At 46.1% G+C, this 25,955-nt stretch overlaps 1 long non-coding RNA gene across 2 annotated transcripts in view; it reads left to right on the top strand.

Moving 5' to 3' along the window:
• LOC101731387 overlaps positions 1 to 17,219 on the top strand; it is a 44,234-nt gene extending 27,015 nt beyond the window's left edge. The window contains exons 1-3 of one of the 2 annotated variants that reach the window (XR_004223207.1): positions 5,908 to 6,024; positions 16,873 to 16,930; positions 17,146 to 17,219. This is a non-coding gene — a long non-coding RNA (uncharacterized LOC101731387). Of the gene's footprint in view, positions 1 to 5,907; positions 6,025 to 16,872; positions 16,931 to 17,145 lie in introns of those variants that run through there. The other variant, XR_001171167.3, reaches the window with a different exon arrangement.
• The last annotated feature ends 8,736 nt before the right edge of the window (positions 17,220 to 25,955 follow it).

Consider the following 25,955-nt stretch of genomic DNA (forward strand, 5'->3'; position numbering starts at 1 on the left):
ACCCCAGACTACTTATCTTTCTGCTAAAACTCCTGTTACTCTCTCTGACTCTAAAAACTGAAGTTTTACTCTCCTATATGTCGGACATATTGCACACTCCACCTCTTCATCTCCCTAACAAATATGAATCTATTGAATTATATGTCTTTTCAAATGAATACTGTTGGGCTGCAGTTGCAACCCAACAAGAGGGGGGTATAGTGGGACATTTCTCTAGCACCTTTTCACCTATTGAACAAGCCTTCGCTCCATGTGAACACAACATTTGTGCCTGTGCTACAGACATTGAAAAATTATATGCTCATGTTACTGTCCCCTAGTGTCATCATAAAGACTTTGCATAACGTCCCGGCACTATGGAAAAGCAACACATTACATTTTGTGTCTGCATGTGTAGGGCAATACACAGCTGTGCTAATATGAAGTCACATTTTTTCAAAGGTATGATACCTACTAATCCCTTTGACATTCTAAAAGATTTACTATTGTTCTTAACTGAGAACCATGGCTGTTACTAAATGAGCCGCTAGAAGAACAGCCCTTCAAGGGAAAAGTTCCTGTTACTGATTTACCCTATGTAACAATCTTTATGGTTCCTAAACAGAAATGCATTCTGGCTTTGCTGTTTGCCAAGTAAACACTAACAGCCCCACTAGTACATTGAAAAGATTCAGGTATCCCACCAACTAATGAAGATTAATCTCTTTAGGGCACCTGTTGGGAGCACTCGCCCAGCACCTGATCTGGGAACTGGCACTTATATTGTAGTGTCACCCACTGTGACCTACTGCACTTATATTTGCCTATTTGTGTCTGTAAGTTACCCTCCCATATAGATTGTAAGCTCTACGGGGCAGGGACCTCCATCCTCTTGTGTCCTCGACTCTTAACTTATTGCAACTGTATTTATCTTGTATTTACTGTTATACTTTGTATTTATCTATTATCTTATTAACCCCCTGTTTGTATTAATGTATTCTACTGTACAGCGCTGCGTACATAAGTAGCACTTTATAAATAAAGATATACATACATACATACATACATACTGTTGTTATCACTTCTTTCCTTTGTATTAGGGCTCTAGCACACGAGGGGATTTTTAAAAGAGTGATTTGGAGACAAGACGAGCGACAAGACGCCAATGCTAAATCAATGGAAATCGCCAGCGTCAAAACATACGAGGCTACTTCAAATCGCCTGCTGTTTCAAATCGCACACAGACCCTGTGGGCTCTGGCACACGGGGAGATTAGTCGCCCGCGACAAAACTCCCTGTTCACGGGCAACTAATCTCCCCAAGTTGCCTTCCCCTGCCATCCCACCGGCGAAAATGTAAGTCGCCAGTGGGATGGCACACGTGGCGGCGCGATTTCTCGCAAATCGCCGAAAACGCTAGTCCTTTCCACAAAGGAACAAACTTTCGCCTACTACTACTCTATTGAATGGACATCATATGGATGCAATTGGAGGACTGTTTACAATCTCTACACGTGGCTTCTTTACTTTTTGTCCAATCCCAACAACAGCTTTGTGGGCTAACTACCAACTCTTACACCTACATAAACCTACAGCAATAGCTGAGAGTCAGAGTGACTGTTGGGGATGTTTCTGTATCTCAATTCATAGTCTTTGTACTCTGTATAATCTATTCAGATGGTTGGGAAATGTGGGAAGTGAGGAGTAATTTTCTTGGAAATCCATACTATTGTGTGTTGCTTTTGTTATCGGCATATACCTACCCATAAGAATATTACTATGTACCATAAGATACTGTACCTCCTATGTTTCAGCAATAATTTGAGTTAGTATAACATAGTTAAAGAAGGATTGTAGAACTGTCTAGCCTTGCAATATTGATGAAACTCCCTGTATATCTGCATCCATGTTAAATGTCTCTTTATCACTAATAGGTGCTAATGATAAATTGCTTTTATAATTCAACCTGATAAGAAAGAAAAGTTATGTAATAACTCCTGTGTGTCTCTGTGGATAAGCTGATATAAAGGTATTGGGGCAGAACTTAAGACCCTAGTGTTGCTGCCCCCATCTTGATAAAGCTACTCACCATTGTCAGAATGTCCTTACCCTGACATCTAACTTTGGATTGCTTATGTTTATTGCTATGCCACAAATAATTTCTATATGCTCCTTTGTCTCCGGGGGTTCCCAATCCATATGATAATGTAGGCTGTTTAACAGCTTAAGGGGGGATGTTGAGTATAACATCTTATAAAATCACTAGGGCCAGACATGATAGTGCTGATTGGCTGAGCCCCTACATGCACTTTGCTATTTGTACAGCTGGAACCACAGAGCCCACAGACAGTTGTAAAAGGGGTGTTATATACATTTTAGATAGGTAGGACATATTCTATAAAAGGCTGAGACTTTCAGGGTCTCATTGGAAGCTGTTAGTGACACATTTCAGTTGCTGTTCTGTGTTGCTGAAAGCTTCCACAAGGCTCTGTGTTTGATTAATGAATAAAGCATCAGTTATGCTGAGAACCTTGTCTCAGGGTCTTGTTGTATAGTAAGGTTCTGGTTGGTTAAAATTACCGACATTCATGAAGAAAATGGCTGGTACAACAGGTACAATGCAAGCGGCGCTTTCCCCTGTGTGTTTATTTCAAGCAAAGCAATGTTTCGGGGGCGGCCCCCTTTGTCAGGCATACAGACCAATGTAGTGTGAGATCATATATAGGTACATAAATAGCATATTCATTTGCTGGTACAATGCAAAAAAAATCACAACACCCAATCCTGTGATCCAAACGATAAAGTCCTTATGTACAGATCCAAAAAGTATAAAGTCCAGTAATTGAAACACCTGTAGAGCAAAAACATCCCAGTAAAGTAAATCTTTACATTGTTAAGATTCGAATAATTACAGTGTTTGTAATTCCTTAAGAGAAACAAGGTAAGCACAGTATCTAGTAGAATTAAGTTTAAAAATAACTGGACTTTTCTGAGCTGAGGACACTCTTTTGAGGACAGTAACGTGCATATTTTGGACCAAGAGGACAGATGGCTTGAAAGAGGTGTGAAAGAGCCTGAGACACCGCTTGTCACCAACATACAATGGCGCTTTGACATCCTTACCCCAGCAGTTTCACGACAGTTCACACTTCCAGTCATGTACTTTGAAGGATTAACACCTGCATCAATGAAAATCATAGTGCCATTGTGATTGGTTCCTACCTTCTTACACCTGTCAGTTTCAGCTAACACCTAACTGAACAAGTTCAATGGAACCATTGTGATTGGATGTCTGTGACTGTACTACCATCAAGGGTTTAAATACCGGGGAATTCCCTACCAGTCATTTGAACTAAAGAAGCCACTCGGATGAGTGGTGAAACATTTTCAAGAAAAGCTTCAAAAAGTCCAGTTGTTTTAGGACTTAGTTCTACTAGATACTGTATATCATGGCCTGGATGAATGAGAATCTTCATTGACAAGGTAAGCACAATTGATACACAAACGTGAGACAGTTAGGCCACATAACCACATAATCAACAGGCACAGATGGACAGTGCTCCAAATGCTCTCATGCAAAGTTAACCAAAATTCCCATTAGCAATTCACTGTATTGCTGATGGAAAGGCATTTTGGGGGGATAAGTCGCCCACGGTAGCTGAGATTAACTGCAGGCGACTAATTTCCCTGTGCGCCAGTGGGAATGTATATCCATTGCTTCTTATACCAAAGTCACCCAAAGTTTTCTGCTCAGCAAATCTTAGGAACAGCAAGTGCCGCGTATGCCTTCCTACCAACAATTGACTTTATTGCCAGTGGGAAGGCATTTTGTGGGTTATATCTCAGCCCATGGTGGCTGCCCTACATCCTTTATGTACGTTATTAGATCACAAAGTGATACTTACCTATGGTAGCCATCATCCCTGGGGTGTGTCTTCAAATTCATTAGTAATCGTAACTATTTATGGGTGAACTATTTGCCAGGCATGGATTTGCGGCAAATTTTCACGGTTTGCCATTGGTGGATTTTTTTACAAAACAGGAGACAAAATTCACAGTGCACCAAAGAAATGGTGTAAAAAAAATTGTGCACATCAATTTTTTTTATGCGCAATATTTTTGCCATTTCTGCAATTTTTCACCATTTCACAAATATTTTAAAAGATTTGCCAATTTTTTGGCAAAGTGAAACGGGACAGATTCGCTCATCACTAATGTTAACATAAAACAAAGGCCTCTGTGAGACGGCGCTCAATAAAGCTTGGATTCCCTACAATACAGTTACTCGCTGGACCCATTAAGCTCCAACACTGGACATAAGGATGCAATTCTCACATTTGCAGCCGTGAAGACTCTGAAGCCCTGGGTGAGCTTCTTCAGCAGAACTGTCAGTATGTGATGTTTGTCCCCTGATTAAAGAATGAAATAGATTTTACAGTTACTTTTAATGAAATAGTATTTTGTAATAATCATTTTTTTTAAATAAAATCACCAGTTCATTCTTAGTTAGCCTTTTCCATGCTTCAGAGTCTTTATTAAAGTCTGGTTGAGAGCTTGCTGTGCTTTTCTCAAACAGGTCCCACTGAAATCTTTTACTGTTTTCTAGAATGACATATGTTAGATAAGGAAACTATTATATAATTAAACAAATTGTAGACAATGATTATTCAATTTAATTTCAAAATAACCCACTTTAAGCAATAACTTTATAATGAGGCCTATGAAGCCGGCACAAGGGTCAGTATACAAAGTGCTGGGTCTGGGCTCAGTTCAAGGGGGGGCACTCTCACTAGGGAGGTTTAATCATATTTAAAGCACAGCCCCCCCATCAGTGGCACTGCTGTTGTACAGAGTAGCTTTACTTATGGGTGTGTAATAGGGAAACAAACCAAAAGACTACACTGCAAGCTGAGATGTTGGGGAGATTGTAGAGAGGCTGGTAAGCAAAGAGTTAATATTGCTTTAGCTCAAGTTCTCTGTGAGTAAGGGGGGGGGGGGGCAGAAATGAGAAGAAACAGCAAACTGAAACCAGAAAGGGGAGTTTGGGAAGAAACTTCATATTGATTTAAAACATGTGACGTCACCCAGTTTTAGCCTTGGGCCCCAGTCATACAGGAAAGAAAAGACTGAGCAATGTTTGGGGCCCCTGGTGGTTGGTGACCCCACCCACTGTTTCTAACCTTTAACCTTAGTCCCTCAGACACAGTGTGGGACTGGGATGCCAGGGGCCACCACAAGACCCCAAACCATGGGCCGGCTCTCCAAATGATTTTTCTCCCTTGTCTCATTCAGCCCATTAGTTCTACCAGTCTATTTACTTTACATGCTATAATCTATTCCTCAGTGTTTTTGTTTCCAAGCAAGAAAAAGGGAATGGCCATGAAATAGGCGGAATGGTTAGAGGCAGGAGGGCCCACTGACACCTGGGCCCACTGGGAGTTTTCCTGGCATCCTGGGGGGCCAGTCCGACACTCAGGGCCACCATCAGGGGGGCACAGGGGGGACAGTCCTTCTGGGCCCAAAGCCGAGTGCCGCTGAAGGGATCAATAGGAAGAAGTAATGACTTATCCCAGTTGATTCTGAGGCCAGAGTAGTTGGTGTGAGTGTTAATTACCTGTAGGACCAACCCCAAAGCCTGGTCTGGGTAAGTAAATTAGGGTGTCATCCGCATACATTGAGATAAATTGGGTGTTGTACCCCTAAACTGTAGGAGGAGTAGAGTTTAGAAAATGGGGGGCACTAAAAACAAAAACAAGAATAAGAAGAAAAAGTGGAAGAATCAGCTGAAGGGGAAGAACAGTCTGTGGGGTTTTTTCAGCCCAACACAAATAAGGAGCTACAGAGGGAAATAAGGGTCACATGTGAGGGTCATGTGATTGTTCTACACTCAGAGTAACGGAAAGTGAAAGGGGAGGAGCCTGCCAGTTTGTGACATCAGTGAGTTCCACTTGTGCAGCGACAGTCGGGCTGCCAGGCACTCGGGTCCAGGATCTGATACAGAATTTACTGAGAGAAACAGAACCGCCAGGAAACACAGAACCTACAGGTGGGCTTGGGTACAGCTTCATATACTGATAAGGGCATTTTATACTGTCGCAATCACTTTAAGGGGCAGGAACGGAATGTAGGGAGTGTGGGAATGGGAATAAGCAGGTAGGGAGCTGGGCCCCGGGGTTGGAGAGACTGCAGCCAGTAACAGTAGGAGAGACACCCCCTGCAGCCAAGAATAGTAGGAGAGACATCCCCTGCAGCCAGTAACAGTAGGAGAGACACCCCCTGCAGCCAGTAACAGTAGGAGAGACACCCCCTGCAGCCAGTAACAGTAGGAGAGACACCCCCTGCAGCCAGTAACAATAGGAGAGACACCCCCTGCAGCCAGTAACAGTAGGAGAGACACCCCCTGCAGCCAGTGACAGTAGGAGAGACACCCCCTGCAGCCAGTAACAGTAGGAGAGACATCCCCTGCAGCCAGTGACAGTAGGAGAGACACCCCCTGCAGCCAGTAACAGTAGGAGAGACATCCCCTGCAGCCAGTAACAGTAGGAGAGACACCCCCTGCAGCCAGTAACAGTAGGAGAGACACCCCCTGCAGCCAGTAACAGTAGGAGAGACACCCCCTGCAGCCAGTAACAGTAGGAGAGACATCCCCTGCAGCCAGTAACAGTAGGAGAGACATCCCCTGCAGCCAGTAACAGTAGGAGAGACATCCCCTGCAGCCAGCAACAGTAGGAGAGACATCCCCTGCAGCCAGTAACAGTAGGAGAGACATCCCCTGCAGCCAGTAACAGTAGGAGAGACACCCCCTGCAGCCAGTAACAGTAGGAGAGACACCCCCTGCAGCCAGTAACAGTAGGAGAGACATCCCCTGCAGCCAGTGACAGTAGGAGAGACATCCCCTGCAGCCAGTATCAGTAGGAGAGACATCCCCTGCAGCCAGTAACAGTAGGAGAGACATCCCCTGCAGCCAGTGACAGTAGGAGAGACATCCCCTGCAGCCAGTGACAGTAGGAGAGACATCCCCTGCAGCCAGTGACAGTAGGAGAGACATCCCCTGCAGCCAGTAACAGTAGGAGAGACACTCCTGCAGCCAGTAACAGTAGGAGAGACATCCCCTGCAGCCAGTAACAGTAGGAGAGACATCCCCTGCAGCCAGTAACAGTAGGAGAGACATCCCCTGCAGCCAGTAACAGTAGGAGAGACATCCCCTGCAGCCAGCAACAGTAGGAGAGACATCCCCTGCAGCCAGTAACAGTAGGAGATACATCCCCTGCAGCCAGCAACAGTAGGAGAGACATCCCCTGCAGCCAGTAACAGTAGGAGAGACACCCCCTGCAGCCGGTAACAGTAGGAGAGACATCCCCTGCAGCCAGCAACAGTAGGAGAGACATCCCCTGCAGCCAGTAACAGTAGGAGAGACATCCCCTGCAGCCAGCAACAGTAGGAGAGACATGTGGGGAAGAGGGTTTGAACACTTTGAAAGTGTATGGGGTAACTGGGGGATAAAGGTGTTGTATAGTGTATAAGAGCAGGAGTATGGGGATGGGAGGGGGTAGTTACACGGTGTATAAGAGCAGGAGTATGGGGATGGGAGGGGGTAGTTACACAGTGTATAAGAGCAGGAGTATGGGGATGGGAGGGGGTAGTTACACAGTGTATAAGGGCAGGAGCAGGAGTATGGGGATGGGAGGGAGTAGTTACACAGTGTATAAGGGCAGGAGCAGGAGTATGGGGATGGGAGGGAGTATTTACACAGTGTATAAGAGCAGGAGTATGGGGATGGGAGGGGGTAGTTACACGGTGTATAAGGGCAGGAGTATGGGGATGGGAGGGGGTAGTTACACAGTGTATAAGAGCAGGAGTATGGGGATGGGAGGGAGTAGTTACACAGTGTATAAGGGCAGGAGTATGGGGATGGGAGGGGGTAGTTACACAGTGTATAAGAGCAGGAGTATGGGGATGTGAGGGAGTAGTTACACGGTGTATAAGGGCAGGAGTATGGGGATGGGAGGGAGTAGTTACACGGTGTATAAGAGCAGGAGTATGGGGATGGGAGGGAGTAGTTACACAGTGTATAAGGGCAGGAGTATGGGGATGGGAGGGAGTAGTTACACAGTGTATAAGGGCAGGAGTATGGGGATGGGAGGGAGTAGTTACACAGTGTATAAGGGCAGGAGCAGGAGTATGGGGATGGGAGGGAGTAGTTACACAGTGTATAAGGGCAGGAGCAGGAGTATGGGGATGGGAGGGAGTATTTACACAGTGTATAAGAGCAGGAGTATGGGGATGGGAGGGGGTAGTTACACGGTGTATAAGGGCAGGAGTATGGGGATGGGAGGGGGTAGTTACACAGTGTATAAGAGCAGGAGTATGGGGATGGGAGGGAGTAGTTACACAGTGTATAAGGGCAGGAGTATGGGGATGGGAGGGGGTAGTTACACAGTGTATAAGAGCAGGAGTATGGGGATGTGAGGGAGTAGTTACACGGTGTATAAGGGCAGGAGTATGGGGATGGGAGGGAGTAGTTACACGGTGTATAAGAGCAGGAGTATGGGGATGGGAGGGAGTAGTTACACAGTGTATAAGGGCAGGAGCAGGAGTATGGGGATGGGAGGGAGTAGTTACACAGTGTATAAGAGCAGGAGTATGGGGATGGGAGGGGGTAGTTACACAGTGTATAAGGGCAGGAGTATGGGGATGGGAGGGGGTAGTTACACAGTGTATAAGGGCAGGAGCAGGAGTATGGGGATGGGAGGGAGTAGTTACACAGTGTATAAGGGCAGGAGCAGGAATATGGGGATGGGAGGGAGTATTTACACAGTGTATAAGAGCAGGAGTATGGGGATGGGAGGGGGTAGTTACACGGTGTATAAGAGCAGGAGTATGGGGATGGGAGGGGGTAGTTACACAGTGTATAAGAGCAGGAGTATGGGGATGGGAGGGAGTAGTTACACAGTGTATAAGGGCAGGAGTATGGGGATGGGAGGGGGTAGTTACACAGTGTATAAGGGCAGGAGTATGGGGATGGGAGGGGGTAGTTACACGGTGTATAAGGGCAGGAGTATGGGGATGTGAGGGAGTAGTTACACGGTGTATAAGGGCAGGAGTATGGGGATGGGAGGGGGTAGTTACACAGTGTATAAGAGCAGGAGTATGGGGATGGGAGGGGGTAGTTACACAGTGTATAAGAGCAGGAGTATGGGGATGGGAGGGAGTAGTTACACAGTGTATAAGAGCAGGAGTATGGGGATGGGAGGGAGTAGTTACACGGTGTATAAGAGCAGGAGTATGGGGATGGGAGGGAGTAGTTACACAGTGTATAAGGGCAGGAGCAGGAGTATGGGGATGGGAGGGAGTAGTTACACAGTGTATAAGGGCAGGAGTATGGGGATGGGAGGGGGTAGTAACACAGTGTATAAGGGCAGGAGTATGGGGATGGGAGGGGGTAGTTACACAGTGTATAAGGGCAGGAGCAGGAGTATGGGGATGGGAGGGGGTAGTTACACAGTGTATAAGAGCAGGAGTATGGGGATGGGAGGGGGTAGTTACACAGTGTATAAGAGCAGGAGTATGGGGATGGGAGGGAGTAGTTACACAGTGTATAAGAGCAGGAGTATGGGGATGGGAGGGGGTAGTTACACGGTGTATAAGAGCAGGAGTATGGGGATGGGAGGGAGTAGTTACACAGTGTATAAGGGCAGGAGCAGGAGTATGGGGATGGGAGGGAGTAGTTACACAGTGTATAAGGGCAGGAGTATGGGGATGGGAGGGGGTAGTAACACAGTGTATAAGGGCAGGAGCAGGAGTATGGGGATGGGAGGGGTAGTTACACAGTGTATAAGAGCAGGAGTATGGGGATGGGAGGGGGTAGTTACACAGTGTATAAGGGCAGGAGCAGGAGTATGGGGATGGGAGGGAGTAGTTACACAGTGTATAAGGGCAGGAGTATGGGGGTGGGAGGGGGTAGTTACACAGTGTATAAGAGCAGGAGTATGGGGATGGGAGGGGGTAGTTACACAGTGTATAAGAGCAGGAGTATGGGGATGGGAGGGGGTAGTTACACGGTGTATAAGAGCAGGAGTATGGGGATGGGAGGGAGTAGTTACACAGTGTATAAGGGCAGGAGCAGGAGTATGGGGATGGGAGGGAGTAGTTACACAGTGTATAAGGGCAGGAGTATGGGGGTGGGAGGGGGTAGTTATACAGTGTATAAGGGCAGGAGTATGGGGATGGGAGGGGGTAGTTACACAGTGTATAAGAGCAGGAGTATGGGGATGGGAGGGGGTAGTTACACGGTGTATAAGAGCAGGAGTATGGGGATGGGAGGGAGTAGTTACACAGTGTATAAGGGCAGGAGCAGGAGTATGGGGATGGGAGGGAGTAGTTACACAGTGTATAAGGGCAGGAGTATGGGGATGGGAGGGGGTAGTAACACAGTGTATAAGGGCAGGAGCAGGAGTATGGGGATGGGAGGGGGTAGTTACACAGTGTATAAGAGCAGGAGTATGGGGATGGGAGGGGGTAGTTACACAGTGTATAAGGGCAGGAGCAGGAGTATGGGGATGGGAGGGAGTAGTTACACAGTGTATAAGGGCAGGAGTATGGGGGTGGGAGGGGGTAGTTACACAGTGTATAAGAGCAGGAGTATGGGGATGGGAGGGGGTAGTTACACAGTGTATAAGGGCAGGAGCAGGAGTATGGGGATGGGAGGGAGTAGTTACACAGTGTATAAGGGCAGGAGTATGGGGATGGGAGGGGGTAGTTACACAGTGTATAAGGGCAGGAGTATGGGGATGGGAGGGGGTAGTTACACAGTGTATAAGGGCAGGAGTATGGGGATGTGAGGGAGTAGTTACACGGTGTATAAGGGCAGGAGTATGGGGATGGGAGGGAGTAGTTACACGGTGTATAAGAGCAGGAGTATGGGGATGGGAGGGGGTAGTTACACAGTGTATAAGAGCAGGAGTATGGGGATGGGAGGGGGTAGTTACACAGGGTATAAGGGCAGGAGTATGGGGATGGGAGGGAGTAGTTACACAGTGTATAAGGGCAGGAGCAGGAGTATGGGGATGGGAGGGAGTAGTTACACAGTGTATAAGGGCAGGAGTATGGGGATGGGAGGGGGTAGTAACACAGTGTATAAGGGCAGGAGCAGGAGTATGGGGATGGGAGGGGGTAGTTACACAGTGTATAAGAGCAGGAGTATGGGGATGGGAGGGGGTAGTTACACAGTGTATAAGGGCAGGAGCAGGAGTATGGGGATGGGAGGGAGTAGTTACACAGTGTATAAGGGCAGGAGTATGGGGGTGGGAGGGGGTAGTTACACAGTGTATAAGAGCAGGAGTATGGGGATGGGAGGGGGTAGTTACACAGTGTATAAGAGCAGGAGTATGGGGATGGGAGGGGGTAGTTACACGGTGTATAAGAGCAGGAGTATGGGGATGGGAGGGAGTAGTTACACAGTGTATAAGGGCAGGAGCAGGAGTATGGGGATGGGAGGGAGTAGTTACACAGTGTATAAGGGCAGGAGTATGGGGGTGGGAGGGGGTAGTTATACAGTGTATAAGGGCAGGAGTATGGGGATGGGAGGGGGTAGTTACACAGTGTATAAGAGCAGGAGTATGGGGATGGGAGGGGGTAGTTACACGGTGTATAAGAGCAGGAGTATGGGGATGGGAGGGAGTAGTTACACAGTGTATAAGGGCAGGAGCAGGAGTATGGGGATGGGAGGGAGTAGTTACACAGTGTATAAGGGCAGGAGTATGGGGATGGGAGGGGTAGTAACACAGTGTATAAGGGCAGGAGCAGGAGTATGGGGATGGGAGGGGTAGTTACACAGTGTATAAGAGCAGGAGTATGGGGATGGGAGGGGGTAGTTACACAGTGTATAAGGGCAGGAGCAGGAGTATGGGGATGGGAGGGAGTAGTTACACAGTGTATAAGGGCAGGAGTATGGGGGTGGGAGGGGGTAGTTACACAGTGTATAAGAGCAGGAGTATGGGGATGGGAGGGGGTAGTTACACAGTGTATAAGGGCAGGAGCAGGAGTATGGGGATGGGAGGGAGTAGTTACACAGTGTATAAGGGCAGGAGTATGGGGATGGGAGGGGGTAGTTACACAGTGTATAAGGGCAGGAGTATGGGGATGGGAGGGGGTAGTTACACAGTGTATAAGGGCAGGAGTATGGGGATGTGAGGGAGTAGTTACACGGTGTATAAGGGCAGGAGTATGGGGATGGGAGGGAGTAGTTACACGGTGTATAAGAGCAGGAGTATGGGGATGGGAGGGGGTAGTTACACAGTGTATAAGAGCAGGAGTATGGGGATGGGAGGGGGTAGTTACACAGGGTATAAGGGCAGGAGTATGGGGATGGGAGGGAGTAGTTACACAGTGTATAAGGGCAGGAGCAGGAGTATGGGGATGGGAGGGAGTAGTTACACAGTGTATAAGGGCAGGAGCAGGAGTATGGGGATGGGAGGGAGAATTTACACAGTGTATAAGAGCAGGAGTATGGGGATGGGAGGGGGTAGTTACACGGTGTATAAGAGCAGGAGTATGGGGATGGGAGGGAGTAGTTACACAGTGTATAAGGGCAGGAGTATGGGGATGGGAGGGGGTAGTTACACAGTGTATAAGGGCAGGAGTATGGGGATGGGAGGGGGTAGTTACACAGTGTATAAGGGCAGGAGTATGGGGATGTGAGGGAGTAGTTACACGGTGTATAAGGGCAGGAGTATGGGGATGGGAGGGAGTAGTTACACAGTGTATAAGAGCAGGAGTATGGGGATGGGAGGGAGTAGTTACACAGTGTATAAGGGCAGGAGCAGGAGTATGGGGATGGGAGGGAGTAGTTACACAGTGTATAAGGGCAGGAGCAGGAGTATGGGGATGGGAGGGAGTAGTTACACAGTGTATAAGGGCAGGAGTATGGGGATGGGAGGGGGTAGTAACACAGTGTATAAGGGCAGGAGCAGGAGTATGGGGATGGGAGGGGGTAGTTACACAGTGTATAAGAGCAGGAGTATGGGGATGGGAGGGAGTAGTTACACAGTGTATAAGGGCAGGAGTATGGGGATGGGAGGGAGTAGTTACACAGTGTATAAGGGCAGGAGTATGGGGATGGGAGGGGGTAGTTACACAGTGTATAAGGGCAGGAGTATGGGGATGGGAGGGGGTAGTTACACAGTGTATAAGGGCAGGAGTATGGGGATGGGAGGGAGTAGTTACACAGTGTATAAGAGCAGGAGTATGAGGATGGGAGGGGGTAGTTACACAGTGTATAAGAGCAGGAGTTTGGGGATGGGAGGGGGTAGTTACACCGTGTATAAGGGCAGGAGTATGGGGATGGGAGGGGGTAGTTACACAGTGTATAAGAGCAGGAGTATGGGGATGGGAGGGGGTAGTTACACAGTGTATAAGGGCAGGAGTATGGGGATGGGAGGGGGTAGTTACACAGTGTATAAGAGCAGGAGTATGGGGATGGGAGGGGGTAGTTACACGGTGTATAAGGGCAGGAGTATGGGGATGGGAGGGGTAGTTACACAGTGTATAAGGGCAGGAGTATGGGGATGGGAGGGAGTAGTTACACAGTGTATAAGAGCAGGAGTATGGGGATGGGAGGGAGTAGTTACACGGTGTATAAGAGCAGGAGTATGGAGATGGGAGGGGGTAGTTACACAGTGTATAAGAGCAGGAGTATGGGGATGGGAGGGAGTAGTTACACGGTGTATAAGAGCAGGAGTATGGGGATGGGAGGGAGTAGTTACACAGTGTATAAGAGCAGGAGTATGGGGATGGGAGGGAGTAGTTACACAGTGTATAAGAGCAGGAGTATGGGGATGGGAGGGGGTAGTTACACGGTGTATAAGAGCAGGAGTATGGGGATGGGAGGGAGTAGTTACACAGTGTATAAGAGCAGGAGTATGGGGATGGGAGGGGGTAGTTACACAGTATATAAGAGCAGGAGTATGGGGATGGGAGGGGGTAGTTACACAGTGTATAAGGGCAGGAGTATGGGGATGGGAGGGAGTAGTTACACAGTGTATAAGGGCAGGAGTATGGGGATGGGAGGGGGTAGTTACACAGTGTATAAGGGCAGGAGTATGGGGATGGGAGGGAGTAGTTACACAGTGTATAAGAGCAGGAGTATGGGTATGGGAGGGGGTAGTTACACAGTGTATAAGGGCAGGAGTATGGGGATGGGAGGGAGTAGTTACACAGTGTATAAGAGCAGGAGTTTGGGGATGGGAGGGAGTAGTTACACCGTGTATAAGGGCAGGAGTATGGGGATGGGAGGGGGTAGTTACACAGTGTATAAGAGCAGGAGTATGGGGATGGGAGGGAGTAGTTACACCGTGTATAAGGGCAGGAGTATGGGGATGGGAGGGGGTAGTTACACAGTGTATAAGAGCAGGAGTATGGGGATGGGAGGGGGTAGTTACACAGTGTATAAGAGCAGGAGTATGGGGATGGGAGGGAGTAGTTGCACAGTGTATAAGAGCAGGAGTATGGGGATGGGAGGGGGTAGTTACACAGTGTATAAGAGCAGGAGTATGGGGATGGGAGGGGGTAGTTACACAGTGTATAAGAGCAGGAGTATGGGGATGGGAGGGAGTAGTTACACAGTGTATAAGTACATCAATCACTCCATTGATTTCAGAAGCAGACAGATATCAGGACAGTCTGTAGTTGCTCCTTTCAGGGCAAAGACACACGGGGCAATTAGTCGCAGCGACTTCTATCTAACCTTTTAGGAGAAAAGTCACCACGATTAGTCGCCATGACTGATTTAATTAAAAGTTGCAGCTAATCGCCCCATGTGTCTTCGCCCTTAGGTATCCTTGTTTACCTGCTTGTTATGTAGATGCCAATCACTTGTAAATTAATCATTTAGAACTGCTCCCCCAAAGGCAATGCTCCCCCAAAAGCAATGCTCCCCCAAAGGCAATGCTCCCCCAAAGGCAATGCTCCCCCAAAGGCAATGTTCCCCCAAAGGCAATGCCCCCCCAAAAGCAATGCTCCCCCAAAGGCAATGCTCCCCCAAAGGCAATGCCCCCCCAAAGGCAATGCTCCCCCAAAGGCAATGCTCCCCCAAAAGCAATGCTCCCCCAAAGGCAATGCTCCCCCAAAGGCAATGCCCCCCCAAAGGCAATGCTCCCCCAAAGGCAATGCCCCCCCAAAGGCAATGCTCCCCCAAAGGCAAAACTCCCCCAAAGGCAATGCTCCCCCAAAAGCAATGCTCCCCCAAAGGCAATGCTCTCCCAAAGGCAAAACTCCCCCAAAGGCAATGCTCCCCCAAAAGCAATGCTCCCCCAAAGGCAATGCTCCCCCAAAAGCAATGCTCCCCCAAAGGCAATGCTCTCCCAAAGGCAAAACTCCCCCAAAGGCAATGCTCCCCCAAAAGCAATGCTCCCCCAAAGGCAATGCTCCCCCAAAAGCAATGCTCCCCCAAAGGCAATGCTCCCCCCAAAGGCAATGCTCCCCCAAAGGCAATGCTCCCCCAAAGGCAATGCTCTCCCAAAGGCAAAACTCCCCCAAAGGCAATGCTCCCCCAAAAGCAATGCTCCCCCAAAGGCAATGCTCCCCCAGAAGCAATGCTCCCCCAAAGGCAATGCTCCCCCAAAGGCAATGCTCCCCCAAAAGCAATGCTCCCCCAAAGGCAATGCTCCCCCAAAAGCAATGCTCCCCCAAAGGCAATGCTCCCCCAAAGGCAATGCTCTCCCCTAGGAATATATTAATAAATAGTCAGAGAAACGCTGGGGCTGCTGCACACAGGGCTGGGGAATCATAACTGAATCTAATTGATCCAGCAGCAAACTGATCCCCCGACTGTGACGGAGGAGGGACCAGAGCGACAATGGAGATAAACAATAGGGGGGATACTGTCCCTTTAACATATTGGATAAAGTGAAAACCCCTAACCCTGTAGGCAATTATGAATAATATACGGTGCTGGTTTCCCTTTGGGCTAAACATTAACCCTATCTGTAACAATGGCCCCTTTATTGGAGCTCCCTATAGATCCTCTCAGGTCCCTGTCTGGGTTTCCAATGAGGGGTGGGCGTGTCCTAATGGTCCCTGCCAGAAGCACAGTGGGAGGGGCAGAGCCAATCACAGTCCTGCAGTCACACAAGCACAGACAGGCTTTAGTTCCCTATCAGGTCAGTCTAGCTGCTGATTGGTTCCTATCCTACAGTGCCGCCGCCCCCCCTGCACAGCCTGGGAAAGGAAGCAGCAGGAAGTGGGACAGATGGGCGGGGCTAGTCAACTAGTTTTCCACTTGCCTCTGAGATCTGTGCTGTGAGTAACCCTGGGGAGGGTTCAATAAACTCTTTCTGTTTAGCTGTTTGCAAGAAGCTCTGGCGCCCTCTGTCTTTATTTTTCTGTACAGCAGCAAGAGAGGTGTAGTTGCACAACATCCTCATCTTCCTCTTCCACTTAGCGAAGGCCCATTCTGGGTGAGAGAGTCCAGTGTGACCCATGTTCTACTGGTACCAGTCCGGGAAGGCAGTTATTGAGTAGAGAAATGGCTACAGGGATTGGGGGTTATTATTGCTAATAAATACCCTGGGACAGGTGGCACAGTCTCTGCAGGGGCTGGGGGTATATAGTAGAACCCCTATTTTATGTTTTTAGGGGACCATTAAAAATATTATAATATCCGTAAAACTGTAAAATCAGGGAAATGCATTTTATATTGGTGGGACCATAAACACAGTGTAAAATGGGGGAAAACTGAAAATCAGGGAAAGTAAAATTGAGGTTTGACTGTAAATCTTATTCTGCTTCTTCATAAATAAATTGTGCAACAGGGGCACCTACCGAAATCTGTGGGGTTGTTTCTATTCCATCAGCAAATATGGTGTCAATTCTCATGTGTTTGTAACTCCCCCTGTAGGTGCCAAGTGGAACTGCTGAATGAGGAGCCTGGGGAGGAGGGAGAAAAGCAGAGAAATGTTCTGTACTGACCCGTCCCAGAGTCACATAGGGAATGGGCCACAGAGGAGTAAAGGCCCCCCCTAACCCCACACTTTGTAATACTGGGGTGTTTTAGGACACACCCACACATGGGCCCAATCTCATATCCGCCAACTTCTAGATAACTACACCCCTGTTTGGCCAAGGACTTGGACTGTCCCACCTAAACTATAGGGAGTTATACAGGGGGGAGTGGGGCCAGAAACTGATCCAGAAGCAGAACCGACCCAAACACAGAGACTGAGGAGCTGCACCTGAAAGGGAAGATGGACAGAGAAGCCCAGAGGGAGAAGGAGGGAAGGAGAGAAGATCCACAAGATCAGATCCAGCAGCTGTGGGAAAGGGTCCAACTGGGTCTGGGGATCCCTGACATGGAGGAGCTGTGCAACTTGGCTGGTACATTGGGTTCCTTACTGGCACAGGGATCAGATGGAGCTGCACTGTGTGGGGCTGAGGGGGCAGATAATGAGGGCAGAGAGGCAGATGGGATAATGGCCCCTGGATTGGCTGATACTGTGCTGGGTATAAGGAGACTGATCTATGGGCAGGAGGCTACAGACCTGGTACTGGATATAAACACGGCTCATAATCGTGTATCTGTATCAGGGGACAGGAAATCTGCTTCCTACTCACTAACAGAACTACATTACCCACAATCCCCAGAGAGATTTCAGTGGGAGCCTCAGGCTTTAAGCAGCAGGGGTTTCCCCTCAGGGCGACATTACTGGGAAGTGGAGGTCAATGAATCAGGGAACTGGGGGGTAGGGGCGGCCTATCCCAGTATAAAGAGGGGAGGGTGGCAGTCCTGGATTGGGAATAATAACAAGTCCTGCTGTTTGTACAGAGGGAATAATAACAGATATTCAGTAATACATGAGAGTGAATGGACAGATTTACCCCACGTCCCTTCCTGCAGGAGAATCAGGATCTCATTGGACTATGAGGCCGGACGCCTGTCCTTTTATGAGCTGAGTGAGCCAATCAGGCGCTTACACACCTTCACTGCCTCCTTCACTGAGCCCCTTCATGCTGCATTCTGGGTAAGGTGGGGCTGGGTGAGAATCATTAGAAAGTAACGTATCTGGGGGGAAATGAAGAGAAATTTCATATTTTTGTTATTTGGGTGAATGAGCCCCTATAACTGGAAATAAATAATAAAAGAACAAACATGACACAGTGGGGGCCATTTATAAACGTAGCACAGTGCGTATTTATTCACATACGGTTGGTGTTTATACAGTAAGGAACATATGTATTTGAACACCCTGCAATTTTGCAAGTTCTCCCACTTAGAAATCATGGAGGGGTGAAATTCCCACTGTAGGCGCATTCCCACTGTGAGAGACAGCATTTTAAAAAAAAAATTCAGGAAATCACATTATATGATTTTTAAAGATTGTATTTGTATTGCACTGCCGCACATAAGCATTTGAACACCTGATAAAATCAGTGTTAATATTTGGTACAGAAGCCTTTGTTTGCAATGACAGAGGTCAAACGGTTCCTGTAGTTCCTGACTGTTAGGGTTCTACCGATTATTTGGACCCCGGGCTCTCTTGTTGGTACATGTGATACTGATCCGGGAATAGAGAGACACAGACAAGTAGTGAATCTCCTAACAAATCCAGTTTATTGATGGTTTTGCCACAGATTATATACACAGAGATAAAGACATGCCATTATGCTTACGTAACATGGGGGGCACATATGCCTTGCAGTTATTAGCAGAAAACAGGAATTCATTAAAGTCGCTGCTGAAGCTTATTTTGGTTTATTAGCCTTGAATATTTGCTGAGATCATCAAGGCCAGAACCCAACTTGTACAGAGACAGGATTGTCAAGGTTATCATAACAACTGAAGTAGCACATACACAGGCCTTCTTAGAATTGTGCATACATATTTTAACCCTTCAATCCCTTCTTTGATCATGAAATGATCACCTATAGATATAAATATGTAGTTTCTTTAGATGTGATTGGTCAGAAGATTAAAACATACCACGAATATGTCTGTGAAATGTGCAAGACGTAAAGATTAAGAGCAACAAGCAAAATCAATATAACTGTAACAATAACAAGTGGATAAAATAAGGAACACATAATAGAAGACCCCGTAGGTGACCATTCATGTGAATATACAAACAGACATAATGACGTTGTCTTTTAACTTGATACTCAAAGTTTCGGCACCCAAATCCTAACATTTATATGATTAAACAGGACTGGTGTGACGACAGACATACCCATAGTTTGTAAGGGCACAATGTTCTAAGGTAAATGGATGGTTGTTATGTGGTAAATCTCCAATGAAAGTGGGGCTCCACCATGTTACATTTTTAAAGGAGACATATTGGATAAATGGGAAAAATGGCTAATTTTGTAGGCAATTATGAATAATGTCCGGTGCTGGTTTCCCTTTGGGCTAAACATTAATCCTCTCTGTAACAATGGCCCCTTAATTGGAGCTCCCTATAGATCCTCTCAGGTCCCTGTCTGGGTTTCAAATGAGGAGTGGGCGTGTCCTAACGGTCCCTGCCAGAAGCACAGTAGGAGGGGGAGAGCCAATCACAGCCCTGCACTCACACAAGCACAGACAGGCTTCAGTTCCCTATCAGGTCAGCCTAGCTGCTGATTGGTTCCTATCCTACAGTGCAGGGTACGGAGGGCCGGCGGCTCCCCAGCTCATCCAGGGAATTCAGCCAGCAGGAAGTGGCACAGATGGGCGGGGCTAGTGGGGTTTGGGCGAATTTCTCAATAAATCAGTCCAAAATACAACTTTCTTAGCACAATCCTTCTATATCTAGAGGAGTATAATTCCCTGGTACATTCATCATTTTTATAGGATATGTCTCCTTTAACATGTGGAAAAGGTAAAACAGTAAATTTACATGCTAATTGAACATCAGCAGGTTCAACTTTATACCACGTATAATAAACTTCATAGAAAAAAAGGAATATAAATGAGAAACTTGCTCAGTGAGAGTTAGCAGCAGATAACTGGATCTAATCTTTGTCAGTCCATGATAGTAATTCTGATCATTTACTGTATATACTCGAGTATAAGCCTAGTTTTTCAGCACCCAAAATGTGCTGAAAAAGTCACTCTCGGCTTATACTTGAGTCGGGTGCCATGGGTCCCTCCAGACTAGCACCCTCTCTCCTTTGTGTGCAAATTAGGCCCCCTGCAACCAGACCCTCCAGTGCCTGTTGTTTTTGTTGACCCTCTTCTCCACTTACAGAGCTAGTTTCCTGTTTTTCTTTTAAATAAATATTTAAAAACATATACCCCACTGATGCCTCAATTAATGTAATTTTATTGGTATTTATTTTGATTATTGTAACTTAGCAGTAGCGGCTGCATTTCCCACCCTGGGCTTATACTCGAGTCAATACGTTTTTCCAGTTTTCTTAGGTAAAATTAGGTACCTCGGCTTATATTCCGATCAGCTTATACTCGAGTATATACGGTATACATTTTAGGAATCTAAGCATATTTCCTAGTTCTAACCTTTGTTGTGACACCCAGATATAGAGGGAAACACACATGGATCAATCAGACCTTCCTAATGTAAAATTCTTAACGGCATATGTATTTAGGTATTGGAGCATCTGCTTGTCTAATACTAATTGAGTAACTTGTGATTCAACAACAGTAGGGGCCCATTGAGCAGTAACATGGAATGCAGTTTTAAAGGGACAGTAACACCAAAAAATGAAAGTGTATAAAAGTAATTACTATATAATGTAATGCTGCCCTGTACTGGTACAACTGGTGTGTTTTCCTTAGAAAGACTACTATAGTTTATATAATAAAGCTTCTGTGTAGCCCCGGGGGCAGCCATTTACAGGAGAAAAGGCACAGGTTACTTAGCAGATAACAGATAAAACCCCATTATATTCTACAAAGCTTATCTGTTATCTGCTATGTGCCTGTGCCTTTTCTCCCTTTTCCCAGCTTCAATGGCTGCCCCCGTGTTGACATAGCAGCTCATTTATATAAACTATAGTAGCGTTTCTGCTGCAAACTTACCAGTTTTACCAGCGCAGGGCAACTGTACATTATATTTTAATTACTTTAAAACACTTTCATTTTTTGGTGTTACTGTTCCTGGTGGGAAGCAGCTGCAGATAACTTGTTATGTAAAACTTTCATATCAACACCATTAAGAACCCCTAAAGTAGTATCTGTACCACCAAGTAGTGTATCATAGCACTCACGTTTAGTACGTGGAGAAGGACGGCAATTGGGAACTACTGGAATGGAAATATTTAAAGTGACATACACGGCTTTCTTTATAGTAGTGGCATTGACACAGGTACCGGGTGTTGGTATAATGGAATTATTATGTGTTAAGGTGTTGTATCAAGATGGACATACTTAGTGTTAATAATAAACCATTTACGATTAGTGATAGGAGTACTATTAGTGAACACTAACGTAAATGACAAATTAGTGACATATCTCCAGGTATAAGTAGCGGACACAATGTTATTCAAAAAAGGTTAAATCATAAACAACAGAAAAGTAAAGAATAATAGATTGGAATGCAGTGATATTAGATATGGAACAGTTACAGGTGGTGTTAGAAAACATAAAATAACCTTTTAACGGATCTGGAACCTTATAGATAGAGAAAGTTGCAGACATATTCCATATAGTACAGTGATTATTAGCAGAGCGAGTAAAATTATCTTGGGTGTGAATAGTAATAGCATTGAACCAACCTCATTGCATTATCCCAATCCCATTAAAACCTTGAAGCAGAGAACCTAATACGGTTGGGTGATAAGTTTCACGTTTAACCCTAGATAATGTAGATAAATTGGTTGTAGAAATAGAAAAAAATTTCATTAATTGGAGGCTGTGAACCGGTAACAGGTAAACAGGTGGAAGGGAGATATATTTCCCCTAGGTTCATCTCGTACTCCCTCATGTATAGTGGTGCTGAGTGGGTTAATTCCCCAAGGGAATCACACCTGGGGAATAATTAGCGGATATGCCTGCAGTCAGAGAGTGAGGGGCTGGAGCTGAGACTGTGAATTGAATTTGCTGTGTGAGGGTCTGTGCCTGCCTGAAGCAGCTTGGAGCATTGTCTCCCAAACAGAAGGACTCTCAAAAGGTACTGTGACTCTGGGGAGTTGTGTTTTTGGTTTAGCCACTAATCCCAGTAGGGGACCAGTAATAGAGAGGGAAGCACCCTGTGTATTAGTTAGAGCCCAAGGGGGGGAAGGGTTTTGTTAACTTTTGTTTTACTTATGCTTCTGCTGGATACCAGAGTCAGTCACTTTACACAATAAAATGGACTGTATTCACCTAAAGGACTGTCTGTATGTCTGATCTCGCTTACAAGGCTTATAACAGAGAGACTGAAAAGGTTTTTTTAATGAAGGAGAGTAAATACAGCTAAGTAATATCCACAATGGGATAAACATCAAAAGGTGTATCAGATACAAGCAGCAGACTGCTTTGTTGTCACTGGAGGTTGCGTTGGAACTGGTTTTAGACAGGATGCATGTATCCAGTGGTCGTTGTCTGCTGTGAGAATGGCTGCCCGGGTGATAGTGATTACTGCAGTAGGTTGTCCAACCAGGAATCCTCCTTTCTTTGAACAATTTAGCTGTTTGACACACACTTTGTCACCAGGTTTGAAGGAATGTGTTGGTTCCTGTGGAGGTAAAGGAAAGAACAAAGAGACATCACCATAGTTGCCATTCAAAGTAATGATAAGGTTACGTACATATTCTTCTTTGATTAGTTCTAAATCACCAGGCATAATAACAAGTAGACCTCTAACCCAAGGAGTTAACAGTTAATGGACCTGACTAAATGACTATATCAGGGAGTTGCACAACTGCGTAGCCTGCCTGGTACTCGTGATCTGAGGTCCTGGAACAAGAACTGTCAACGAAAATGTTAATAGTATTCTCTAAGGGGTATCCTATAAATCCCCTCTTGGTGTAGTACTATTATGAATTTCGGCAACACAATCAGAGCTTCTAACAATGGATTGCTATCAGGATTAGAAAATGTAATAATGCACTGAGGGCTGCTGCGGGACCCTATGTTGTAGAAACAAATTCAATAGTTAAAATTTTATGTGCCAAGTAAGATGACTTTATATCCACTAACGTAAGTGAACCAGAGACCTTCCTCGCACACCCTTAGCTCTCCAATTTAGATTATGTGCCCGGTGCACACTGCTGGGGGGATCGGCACAAAAATCCAAAGTAACCACAAATGCAATGGCATGCTTGAGAAAGGGGTCACTTTGCCCCGAAACGTTGCACTACCGCAATAAAGTTTGAACTAAGGGCTTGTCTCTATTGCAGCTCTGAGTGCCATTGCATTTGTGGTTACTTTATATCCACTAAGGCATTGGGAAGTCATATGTTGGGTGCCAATGTTTTATAGCAAATGTGTGACTTGGTGTGATAGTATTGTGACCAATCGTGACTGACTGAATAACATAATAGTAGTACATATGCTCATAAGAAAGGATCTCACCTATAGTATAGGTTGGTCCAGGTGCTCATGCCCCAGACCCTCAGCCAAAGGGAGCCAACATGGATACGTCTCAAAAATAGAAAAAAGGCAGGCACTCCGGTAAAGTCATTAGTGGATAGCAATTGTTCATGAGAAGTGGAAGTAAAATCAAAAAACTTTTTATTTAACACATGATACAAAGAGCCTTACGCGTTTCGTACCTCCTGGTACTTAATCATAGGCTGACTATGACATTTCTACAGCAATAGCACTAGCTACTAAAGCTTTGAGACACGCCGGCATCCCCTGTACCGGAACAAGCATTACTTTGGAAAAATTGCCTCCAGACTCCTGAGCACAGACTGCAGTCATGGTTTTACAGGTGTCCTTAACATACAAATGAGATTGTAGATTTATTAAGCTGCTGAAACACATTTTGCATAGCTGGTGACCATATAATTAACACAGATTGATCTTTCTTTGTGCCCTGCCCAGGAATATTGTATTAGTATTCAACAGACTCAGCCCCCATCTGAGTTTTGTGTTTAGCAACTTTGTGACCTTCAAGTGCAAGGTGTTGTAAAAAACAAACCATGTGAGCAACATTAGCAGCCTGATTAGGACTACACAACAGTAGGTCATTGCCGTACTGAAGCAGGATGGAACCATGGCTAGGAGTCCATGACTTCAAGGAATATTGGAGCATCAGGGAATGGCCACTGATGAATCCACATAACCTTAGGGATGACGGGTCTAGGTATATTAGGTCCCATCAAAAAATAAAAAATAAAAGCCAATAGTAACTGTGTCTGAAGGTCAACTGTTTGGGAAAACAGGCTTGGGAACTGTTTGGGAAAATAGGCTGAGAATGCGGGCGTATAGAAGCTTTGTATGGTGTACAGTCAACTAGTTACGTTTGGAATCTACCGACACTGAAATGGGAATTCCTATTAAAGGGAAGATAGTATTGGTTTCGGGGACAAAAATATTTGTGGCTTATTAACATAATAACCTCAATCTCTATTCCCCCTCCCTCTGTATGTTCCTAGCCTTCTACCTATTCCTCTATTTTGGAATGGGACATTGGGCTGTTACCAATAGGCATTGTCAGTGTCCCGTTTCTCTTTCTTTGTACTCTCAAAACAACATGCTTTCTTATAAAATCACTAGCAGTGAGGCTAGGCCATTCAGTAATTAACTGTTTAGTGGTGAGACTGCACTGGGGAGTCATATTAACTAAACAAGTTTGTACCAACAATTGTGCCATATGTCCTCTCACATTATCCCAAATCTGTATTATACTTTTCCCTAGACTCTCTTGTCCCACAGGGAAATGGACATTAAGCCGGTAACACAGAATGTCTGGAACACTGGGCATTACACGTTTTCTACCGAGGCAAACTTCAGGATACCCCCCTTCCATGATCTTAGCTAGTCGCCACCCCCCTTCCATAATAACAAATAGGAGCCCACACACACAATTAGGACACGACATAGCTTCCCCGTGCACTGTACTAGGTTAACCCACCGATGTTAAAATACCCCACACACAATCGCAATCCACGTATGATCATGCACACTGCTCAGCTGGAATGTAACTATTAACCCCTCTTATGCACATAAGGGTTCCCCCATCTCTGACTTACGGGCACAACTTTGGACTGTTGACAGAGACCAGTTATTGGGAGGCAAAAGAAAACATAGAAACAGAAAACATAAATCAGGCAATAAATACCATGTACAGGGTCAGTAAATGGGCTGCAGGCAAGAGGAACCTTTGCTGGCTGCCAGGAAGCCACTGGGGACTACGGACTAATTCACAATAGGATATGAGGTGACACGGTAAAGAAACTAAAATGCAGGTTCCTATCGTGTCCCGGAGGGATCAGTCTCCATCCCGTCCCGTGTCAACTGTCCGGAATCCTTATATTTGGCTTAAAGACAGACAAGACCTGCAGTCTCACATTGGGCTCAAATTGTCAGGGACACAATTAGTCCTCACGGTATTTATTCCTGTCCGAATTAGTTCAACAAAGCGTGTGGGTGGCACCGAAAGAATCACACTGACACCAGGTTCAGTATTCCTTGCAAGTTTTATCATGAATGGGTAATGGTAATTTCTTAGAATTTTTATTTCATTTATTTTTCAACTCCTTATAATGAAAATCAATTGCAACAATTCCGGAAAAGCAAACAGGCTATACTGGGATCAAGGTCCCTACAAAACTACAAAGCCTTATTAGCTCATTCAGAGGTATTCCTTAATGTTGCAATTAATTTAGATGACCGGTTTAAAAATATAAGTATTATAATATTAAAAACATTTACTTCTAAAGACGATCTACATCTGTACACAAACTGTTTACATGTTGCATCGGGTAAGGGAGGTGCTAGGGCTTTAGAAGTTTTCATCCCCCCATACTCACCTGTATTGATTGAGGGTACACAGTAAGGCTGGGAGAATAACACTAGGCTGTTTGAGATCAAGGTCCCAACAATACCTTTTGGCTTTCTCTCAC

The sequence above is a fragment of the Xenopus tropicalis genome, chromosome 6 (genome assembly GCF_000004195.4).
Source record: "Xenopus tropicalis strain Nigerian chromosome 6, UCB_Xtro_10.0, whole genome shotgun sequence".
Lineage (NCBI taxonomy): Eukaryota > Metazoa > Chordata > Amphibia > Anura > Pipidae > Xenopus > Xenopus tropicalis.